The sequence below is a fragment of the Brassica napus genome (assembly GCF_020379485.1).
Source record: "Brassica napus cultivar Da-Ae chromosome A9 unlocalized genomic scaffold, Da-Ae chrA09_Random_14, whole genome shotgun sequence".
NCBI lineage: Eukaryota > Viridiplantae > Streptophyta > Magnoliopsida > Brassicales > Brassicaceae > Brassica > Brassica napus.
The window spans coordinates 1-11,210 of NW_026014102.1; the positions used below are offsets into that span (position 1 = coordinate 1).

Here is an 11,210-nt window from a genome sequence, read left to right on the forward strand (position 1 = left end):
GGTGTGCCAGTTTTAATAAAAAGCGAAATAACTTAAGGGATTAATTTTGTAGTCCTACCCAATTAAAAGACCTTCGACTGTATAGAAAAAACAAAAACCATTCATTTTTGATAGTCAGAAAGCTTGACATCATGAGATGTGTTTTTCTCAAGTTGTTTGGGCTTGAATCATGAGATGTTTTTTCTTAAGTTACTGGGCGTTTAAAATATTTAATTTAATATTTGTTCTATGAAGATTTATAGGAAAAAAAGGATTTTGAATCAGATTTGGAGATTTGTCGGTCAGTTCTTCGGAGTTTGTTATCAGCTCTTGATGGCATGTCCGTTAAGAAGAAGTTATGAATGAAACATAGTAAACGAAAACCATAATATAGGATGTCCTCTTAAACGTAGAAGCAAGAACTGAGCAGCAACTTACAACTGGAGATCAAGCAAATAACTACACACCTGCATGACAAGAAGTGAGAATAAGATTTGGATGAACTTTTTTGAACGGAAATCAAGTCAAAGACTTGCCACAGTTTTCGGTCTCTTCATAAAGCACAAATCCAGAGATCACATCCTGTCGAAACGATCCGTTTTCGCCTTATGGGATATTCATGGAATAACGGGCCCTTGAAAAGGATATGCCATAGTAATTCGTATTTCCAAAATTTCCGACATTTACAATCCACATGATTCTACAAATTTTTGATTGTCAAGAAAACAAAAATCGTTTCTAGTAATCGCTACCAATGAAACCAGGAGATGTTTTAACATGTGGGCATGTGGTGAATGTCAAAATGCATAGAAGTTTCAATATGCTTAAGTTGTGAAAAACATACCTTGAAGTTAACCTGGTGGGTTTAAAAATCCCTTCCTTGAGAAAAAAAAAAAAGAGATTTAAGAAAAAGGGGAGATTGAGGTCAAGTTTGCTCTTGATGGCAATTTTTGAAATTATGATGAAACAAGAAAAAGAGGAGAAAGAAAGGAGAGAATGGGAAAAAGGGATGGGAAAGAATTAATTGAATAGGCAAAAATAAGTGAGAATGAATGGATGACTTTATCGTCCCAGTCCCAAACTCATGTTTTATGACTTCGAAAATGCTTCAAGATCCACTTCGTTATGGATATTCAGAATACCCATGAAGTATAGCCTTATGAGAAAATGACAGCGCGGGAAAAATCAGATCCGAATTGCGATGAGTCAACACACGTTCAGTATCTTCGAATAATAAAAAAAGAAAAGAGTAAGTTGAAGATGGGTGTTAAAAATCTTTTGCATCATGAAGCAACATAATGATATACATGAGAAACAGCATCATCAAAAGGCAACACTTCGAAAAAAGAAAATGGGGATGGATATCCATGGAATAACCATCAAAGCATCTCTTCTATTCTCTCAATCACTCAAATGCTAAAAAATCACCATTATTTTATTAGAAAACTTATATATATATATATATATACTGAACCCATGAGACCAAGAGTAACCAAGCAACCTTCTCTCATAGGACAAAAAAAGAAGAAGGCACATGGAGCTAGGAGGAGAAAGTTAACCATAAGAGGAGCAGTAATAGGGCATCTTTCTATTGGCACGAGACAGTGAGATGTGCTCTTTTTTTGTGTGTGTTCATGGCTACTTGGCTCTGTCACTTGCCAAAGGAGAGTTGCCCTGTCACTGCTTCCGCTTAAATACAATCTGCAACCTGTTTCTACATAAGAACTCAGATTGATAGATGCAACGAGTAAGTTTTCAATCTACTCTTTTTCTTTTGCTCAGCTGCTAACAAACAAAGACTATTATGAGTAGTACAAAAGCCTTCCCGCATAAAAAAGGCTACGGAACTTTTCCTAATCTTGATTAGTGAGCTTTTAAGAGTATAATAAATAGGTATACTGATTGACTGTTACAGATGGTTAGCCTCCAGCTACATATGTGAGTCACTCTCCCTGTTTTAGTGGCACATTGCATCTTTCACATAAATATTCCATTTCATCAACGATCTAAAACATTATTCTCACATATTAATAAACAATAATAATTGTTCAGATAACATGCGTCCATTATCTACTCCATTGATGTGCTCATCCGTAACCGATGCCCAAGTTCAAAGAGTAAAACCACTCCCTTTCTTCGGAGATCAATGCTCTGGTTATCTGGTTCATATCATTGATTCAGTCAACACTAAAGCTCACCTCTCTACTCAAGATATCCATCGGGGGATGGTTCACTTCCCTTCTATTCTCTGTTTGGTTGAAAATTAGTTCAAAAATGATCTTTGGTATGTAATATGGGGCTGTATTAGACACTATGGGCAAACCCAGACCACTTGAGCTTGACGGGGCTTATTTATTTCTCATGCAATTCAATAAAAAGACTGTAGCAAAACTTGAGACTTTTCAAACTAGAACAGCATAAATATCCAAACTAGAAATCAGAAACTAAATTGACGAAAAAGATTATTATTTAATGCTCTAAATGATTCAGTAAGGAACAGTTGTCGAACAGGTTAAACCAATAAGTACAAGACACGTGACGAAGCACTGACACTGTACGATGATGTCGATGGCCATTTTGATACTGATTCTTTTGGCGTGCTCCTCCTTTCGATACTGTTCTTCCTCTCTTACTGTCCTAAGATTAATAATAAAAAGAGGCAAAAAATGTACTATTTTTAAAACAATAACCACTAAGATAGTGACAAATGCAGTCTCTCGAGTTCCTATGCTTCTCTTGTTTATCAAAGTTCATCAGTTTCGTTTCAATATTAATGAGAATATCTCAAGGTATTGTAAAATTTACCATGTATAAGTTAACGTCTTTAGATTAAGTTTGTATAAAGATTTCAATTTCTTCTTCTCTACATTGATGTGCTGGTTTCTTTGTATACATATTTATCTTTTATGACTTCCTGTATTTTACATTGAATTTGAGAGTATACATGTTTTTTGTATAAGGAGATCTAGTAACATGTTTGTGTTCGGTAAATTCTAAAAAATCTTTACCCATTAAAACCAAAAAAAAAAGAAGAAGTAAATAGTAATTCACCCACTTTAATTTGTATCTTTAGAGTAAAGCTAAAAGAATTTGTACCAAGTATCCATAAATAATTATAGGGTCCTGCAACACTAAAAATAGAGGAATAAACGACTTATGTTCAAAGAATCAAAGATGCTGCAAGCAAAGTCGTGTCTACTTTGAAGAGAATGGCACTGGTTTTGGACTTTCCTATAACAAGTAAACCTAGAAGTAAATCTAATTAACAAAGGTTTTAAACCGATGAGGTTACTTTTTGTCTAGGCAAGAATGCTCATGCAAGAAACCTTAGAAGTTAGCACATCAGAAAAGGAATCAAATACATAGCTTCATATATTTTCACGTAATTTTAAAGTTCAGTAAACTCTCTTAAGTAAATGTAACTCGTCTTAATTTCCAAGTGTTTTGTTCTCTAGTAACCATGACATAGTAAATGTTCAAACACGAACCATTATTTTATTTATTTTTATCTTTCTCACAATTCCTCACCCTCTCCCGAAATTTGTAGTATTAGTGGAAACTTTTCAGATATTTCGTCTTCTTCTATCATCGTATTTTTTTGCCAAAACAGGGTAAATAATACTTTTTTTTCCTATCGACTATAAGGCACCCATATGGATCTTCCTAATGCTTAATATAATCTATATGTTAATCGTTATATATTTCGTACGGCCATTATTCTAATGTAACTTACTGTCCCTCCTCGTAACAGGTGGCTCCGCCACTGGCCAGTAGGGGTGGGCACTTTACCCGATATCCGAAGTGGCACCCGAACCCGATCCGAAAAAAACGAACCGAAATCCGAACCGAAGTAGCAAAATACCCGAACCGATTGAGAGAGTGGCTACCCGACGAATCTTGATATATGCCCGAACCCGAAGGATAATACCAACCGAATATATCCGAGATAACCGATATGTATAATTAACCTTATGTTTCTAGTTTATATCTCTCATTTATATAAAATATTTATATTGATACTACACATAATTTAAGTTCATATGATATACATACAATTCCGGAAAAAATGATTTGCTACTCACTTAAAATGCATGTCAAGTTTTTTATTTCAAAAATTAACAAAAAGTTATATCCAAAATTAAAAAAAAAATAACTAAATTAGTGCCTTTTTAGTTTAAAATGTTATGTCCAAATCTATTAACCATTCAATCTATTAAAAATAAAAATTAGTTAACTAAAAGTTATATTTTAGAATACAATAACTATGAGAAATGAAAATTTTAATATTTTTTTCAAAATCTAAATATCCGAACCCGATCCGAAATAACCGAATCCGAACTAAAAATACCCGAACCCGACCCGAAGTACAGAAATACCCGAACGGGTTCTAGACCTCTATACCGAAATACCCGAAAATCCGAAATACCCGATCCGAACCCGAACGGGTACCCGAACGCCCACCCCTACTGGCCAGGATCGTCTTTTTCTGAAGTATATTTTTGTCTTTGACTAAATTTTTCTGAAGTATATATATTTGTCAATAGTTGAAATACTATAACAGCTGGTACACAACTATAATCGTTACTCCTTACTTCAACCATAACTTTTTTTCTCAAAATATTGTTAATCATCATAGTTTTTCTGAGTAGCTTGAGGAAGAAATATCTGATAGAAAGTTTCTAAATATTTCGCAGTTTCCTTAGAAGGCATGAAATATTAGAGGACATTACGTATTTATCTATCTATACTATTATTTCTATTATTTGCGAAGTAATTTTTCGCATTCGAGATTTCACGTTAAAAGTTAGACAAACTAAATACATAGTTATTTTTAATGAATAATTAAATTTATTTTAATATAATTTTAATACAATTAACAGTAACATGAATTAATTATAACAAAATATTCAAAACAAATTAATAAAAATTGACAAAACAATTAATGTATATTGTATTATTATCCATAATAATATTTTTCAGTAGATAAAATTTTGAACACATATTAATTAAGAATTCTGAAATAAAAAAATTTATTAAATAGTCTCGATAATTATAAGTTTATATATTAGCTATGCTTTGATAAACATAGTTCAAGATCATGATAATTAATGAAAACAATTTAAAAGGAAAAACACAACCAAAATTGTACATAAAGAGATTTCTAAGATATTTACATAACAAATAATATAGATATATATATGCTTTAGTGAAAGACTGCATCATATATAAATAGTTTTATGTTAAATTTGTTATTGATTTTGTAAGTATATGACAATAAATTATTTTGTTGGTCTATAAATTAAAAATGTATTTATTAATAAATATTAGTAAGATATGGCAAAAATATAAACCACTCAAAAGAAATCTGGCTGGTTTTTTTCTAAGAAATAGAAAACAAGAATATCTTTGCACAAAAGAAAAAAGAATTATCATGTTTCTTTTTGTGGCATCCAATTATTCTGATATATGGTGAGGAGAAGATATGGACAGAACATATATATATATTCTACACTTAATTTTATTATTACCAAGAACACAAATAAAAATAAGAATAACATCATTTTATTGTGGCCCATACCAAAAGAAATCAAATAAAAAATCAAGAAACTTGCCCTTTCCTTCTCTCACAGACCATTCTAGGGTTCCTAAAAATCCACACTTACCTTTTTTCTTTCCCTTTTTGTCGAATTTCAGCTCTTTTTTCTCTTCATCAGTTTGATTTTCCTTTGAATCTATCAACAAATCTCTCACAATGATCATTTCCAAAGAAAATTTGATTAAACATTAAATTTTCTTCGCTGCTACCTTACCTCTTCTTTAGTTTCTCTGCCGACACTTAAACTTTCTCTTGGGTGAGATCTCTCTCTCTTTCTCTCTTTTATGACTATGTTAATCCGTCACTGGCTGGTTTAGGGTTCCAATCTTTACAGATCTTGTGGCCGAACCAAAAAAAGTTCAAAGAGGAGAAATGGTGAGAGGAAAGATAGAGATGAAAAAAATAGAAAACGCGACGAGTAGACAAGTGACTTTCTCAAAAAGAAGAAATGGTTTGTTGAAGAAAGCTTATGAGCTCTCCGTACTCTGCGATGCTCAAGTCTCTCTCATCGTCTTCTCTCAGAGAGGAAGGCTATACGAATTCTCTAGCTCTGAGTATGCTTCTTAATTCTCTTCTCAATTCTTTTATTTACTTTTATTACTGTTTTGTACTATATTTTGTCAATTAGGCATGTGTCTAGTCTGAATTTTTCTGAATCATGGCAATTGACTAAATCTACTACCTTAGATTTTGTTACTTGATGAGATTAGATCCTTGTCTGAATCCTAAACATTTTATTTTCTCTCCCCTATTAATACAACGTATTTTCTATGGTTCAATATTCACTTGGTGAGGAAGCTAGACAAACTCCTTTTCCTGATCTACCTGAACTTTTCATATAAACTATGTGTGTGTCTAGGGTTTCAAAAAATTTCTTGAAAGTGTGAACAAAAAAAAACATAGGAACTAGCTTTAAATGGAATCAAACTATAATCTAGATGATTATTTAGTGTGATCCGTACCAACTTGCATATTTTTTAACCCATTGGTCTATTGATAATGAAAATAAGTTTTACTTTTCATGCCCCTAGTTAGGTTTGTGTACTATCGTTTTGGTTTTCGTTATGTCTTTGTTTGGGCTCCACTTTTGTAGGCATGATAATTATATGTGCTCTTCTCCATTTGATTAAGGTGTTCTTGCATACTATTTCGCAGTCTGTGTATAGAGCATGTATACTTTATAATCAAGAAGAAACCAATCAAAGCTTGACCAAAAGAAATAATCTAATCTTATACTGTAATCAAAGATAGATCTAAGTAGATAAGGCATGTGATCGTTTTTCTATGATAGTATATTTTTCAATTATATGTTAACAAATGGATAATATGATTCTAGATTCATTTTTTTGATTTATGGAAATTTTGCAAAACAGTTTGAAATAACTTAATAAAGGAGAAATTATAAGAAGAGCCATTATGCATTCATGTGGCATGGGTTTAATAGTTACCTGCATATAGAGTATTATTACCAATAGCCAAAGACATTGTACTACAACTTGTAGCTAGGGCGTTAGGTAAATCTTTACTAGAAAAGGTAGATTTTTAGGTTTCGTTGCCACACGTGTTATCTTAAAAATCAGATGTAGTAGATTTAATTAGAGATTAAACACAGAAACAATGAAGATACATGAATTCTAATTTCTAAAAAGATGTCTATGTTTTGATCACCAGCATGCAGAATACGATCGAACGTTACCCACACGTACAGAAACGATCATGAAACCAGCAACCAGTACTCAGAAATGTACATCCAGGTTTGTTACCATTTTTTCTTCTTTTCTTTTATCTAGATATTATTTTTTACCTCTCTTTTATGTAGATGGTATATTTTGGCTGATGTCCTAGATTTTTTTTTTTTTTTGGAGCAACATGATGTTGATACTTTTGCTGACTTTTCTCTTGCCTACCAAACCAAAATCTTGAAAGATATGTTAGCACTAGGTACAATGTGGAACATTTGAAACGATTTTTAAATGATGATGTTCAACAGTTTGTATTCGCCATATACTCAAAGATGTTTTTACTTTCTTTTGCGTCCTATTATTTCGTTTTGTGGGCGTAATGTAGCAATTGAAGCAAGAAGCAAGCCACATGATCGCAAAGATTGAACTCCTTGAGTTTCACAAGCGGTATAATGCCTTAGCCTTTTTTTTCCACCATCTCTTAGATTGAACTTTAAATTTAAACACCAAATAAAACAGAAGAAATCAAAGCTTTCATTTGTGGTTAACGTTTGCATTTATATATAGTTTACAAAGTATTTTATGAAAACACTACGAAATGTTTTATGTAAAAGATGTGATGTTTATACAATATATAAATGATCTTGTAAAAGCAAATGCACAATTGCTTTAGAAACAATCATGGAACCTAGCCTTAATAGCGCCATTAATGTATTATATTTGTTAACGAAGTTGTCTTGTTGGCGAATTTAAGAATTACTCTTTACTAAATGCCCTATTATTGGTACAAAACCCTTGACATATATATATGTTGAGTTGAATTAATATATTTAGACTTAACTGATTGTAACATATTTCACAACTAGTCTGGATTTTATAAGAAATCAAAATTTCTATTAAAAATACTCATCATACTACGCAAGTTACAATCTGCAGTGGGGGAATATGAATCCAAGAAAAGCTATATGTGATATCATATAAAGAACTACTAAGGAGTTTTTAACAAAATTATGCAGTCGTTAACTCCCTTTTGCGTTTGTATAGGAAGCTATTGGGTCAAGAACTTTCTTCTTGTTCTCTACAAGAACTTCAAGAAATTGATAGTCAACTTCAAAGAAGTTTGGGCGAGGTTAGAGCAAGAAAGGTATATATTTCATCTATTTTAATATTTATGACGATGCTATCTTGCGAAAATATACAGGTACAATTTGAGATTAATATTTTCCCATCTTAACCGTCTAGCAAATTATTGTCTTCATTTATCGAACTTGAACTTAACACGGATTTTTGCAGTGGTTTGCGACATATGTTAATAAATTAACATCGATCCAGCAGACTTATGTGCAATTTCTATATTAGTGTTTTGTATCATGGAAATGAAAATAGTTGGAATTTTTGTAGGCCCAGATGTTTCAAGGAGCAGTTGGAGAAGCTAAAAGCAAAGTACAATCCTATTTACTATATTAATAATGTGTATATATAGTTTTGTTTATTAGCATTATATATATTAAGGGTGAGATAATGTATCTTCGTTTCAGGAAAAACAACTGTTAGAAGAGAATGTCCAGTTACATCAAAGGTAATTGATCTCCTTTCCCTCTAGACATAGTGTTGTATACTGGTAATCATACAATGCAACTTAAAATTACATATCTTATCCTTATGAATTAAAATGCTGAAAATATTATCTAATTACCTCTATTTTTTTGGAAAATTTAATTTCAAGTGTTTCTTTTTGTAGATTTTGTTTCAAATTGGTTATTTTTCTTAAGCTTATTATGTGATGGAGTATATTTTTGTTTTCAGGATTTCAAGGAAAAGCGAGATTTTCACTTAGTTATGCTTACAATTAGTTCAAATGAAAAAAAAATGATATATATTATTTGGATACCAAATTCATTAATTTCATCATCCTTTTCCTTGAGACAAATTCATAATACAATTTTTGTGTGGTTGATGAAATTACAATCTCTGTTATGAACAGAATGTTATAGATCCATGGAGAGGGTCGATTGATCAACAAAAGAAATTCAGAGTTATAGACCTGAATTTGTAAGTAGCCAGAAAATATCGCAAACAACATTATATTGTATGTTTATTCAACATGCAAACTTTAAAATTCTTCGTAAATCATGAAGAATGATTTGTAATATTATCTTATGATTGTAGTTCTTATACAGTTAATAAGACAATACTACCTATAATCAAATTTTCTTACTTTAATTTTTCTTACTGTAGTGAACTCTTTGATTAATCAAGGTTTTGTTGTTCTAAAAAGAGATTTATCTTTGAAAATAAATAAGTTTATCATATTAATTTTTAAAAAGTATTTTCTAATTTTTTTTTTTATAATAAATCTTAAGTTTTTGTATAAAGTTTACAATCTTATTGATTTCATGATGTTCTCAAAATTGTTTTTGATATAAAAATTGCAAAACAAATATTTCCCAACAACAAAAGATTTAGTCTATACTAAATAAAAGAAATAATATGGGGTTTATGTTAGTATCCACCTCAACTAAAAAAAACTGTTCTTAAATAATATCATTTAATAATACCATTTGATTATATATGTTGGTATCTGCCTAAGAGGTATTTGAAAGACTTTTGACATAAGTTTTTAAATTATTGAGATTTTTATTAAAATATTTATTTAGATAAAAAAAGCTTCTAGCTTTCTACCATAATTTGCCATCTCAACCTTCTGATTCTGCTTCATTTTGAACCAAATATTGACAAACCAGATATTATATCAACTACTATTATTAAGTTTGGCCTTATCAGTTGACAAAAAAAAGTTCGGCCTTATCAATGGCTCAATTTAAACAGGCCGAACGTTGAGTGTTCAATTCTGCCATTTTTACAAAAACGACGTTAATGTGGGAGAAACCGCAATTAAACCTACTTAAAATTCTACATCTTGATTAACTGACGAATTAAAAAAGGTAGAGAGAAGGTAGAGAGAAGAAAGTAGATCTAGATCTGAAAGTTTTTCCAGCTCCGGTGGCTCTCATAGCACCGGAGCTGTGCCCTCCTTGCTTTGTTTGTTTCTCCTTGTAGTTGTCTTTCCGTTTGTCTTCTATCAAAGCCGAATCACGCGACGGTTTCTCTGTAACGGTGGTGACCCTCCTTTGCAGTGTTCCGGTGTGTTTTCAGCTCTGTTTAGTCGTCGCTCTATGGTGGTTTTAGGCTTCTTTCCGATCTGGTTCAGGTTTGAGGTAGAGGAGGGAGGACTTGTGGAGTGTGTTTTGGAGTCTTCAGATCTGGTTTGTCTGGTTTTGAGGCTCATCTTTTGGGATGTTCTCTTGGTATGGTGGTTCTCTGGTGTTTGTCGAGAAGTCACTATTCTCCTCTCTCTCGTCTCCTAATGAGATAGGCCTTTTGGTAGTTTGGCGTTTGTCATATCTCTGATTTCAGCAACGGTGTAAGTGATGGTGTGTTGGTGGCGTGGTGAGTGTGGTGAGCAGAACAAGCCTATTGTTCTTCAGAAGCTTCAGGGTCTTGTCACTTCTTCATCTCTCAGTTTTGAAAGAGTCCTTCTCGCGGCATTTTAATAAATGTGCGTTCCAGTTATTCTTATGATCTCTCATTTCTTGTAGCTTCAGGGAAGCAGTATAAGGAAGATAGAGCTTTAGGATTCCGATGAAGGTTCGCTGGAGAAGGGGCTTTAGTATTAGGTGTTGGTTCCTCTTGTTTTGAAGTTTCGTGATAGGTGTTTTGGTTCTGGCTTGGTACTGTGAACTGAGGGTTCAGGTATGTTTGGTCTGGTGTTGTTGTGTTGGCCAATGCATCGCTTATTCTCTCTTGTGCTTGTTTGGTTCTTGGCAAGAGTGCGGCAATTCTATGATTGGTCGACTTGCTGCTATTCACCTTCTTAAGTTTGTCTACGGATTTGGTTTAGAGGTGAGTTTTATATAAGTGATTGGTTAGTGTTTCGTTGTGTGCCTTTTGTT

The 11,210-nt window shown here is 32.3% G+C and overlaps 1 pseudogene; it reads left to right on the top strand.

Annotated features, from left to right (window-relative positions):
* Positions 1-5,736: 5,736 nt before the first annotated feature.
* On the top strand, positions 5,737-8,724 carry LOC125594542 (annotated as a pseudogene).
* Positions 8,725-11,210: the final 2,486 nt, after the last annotated feature.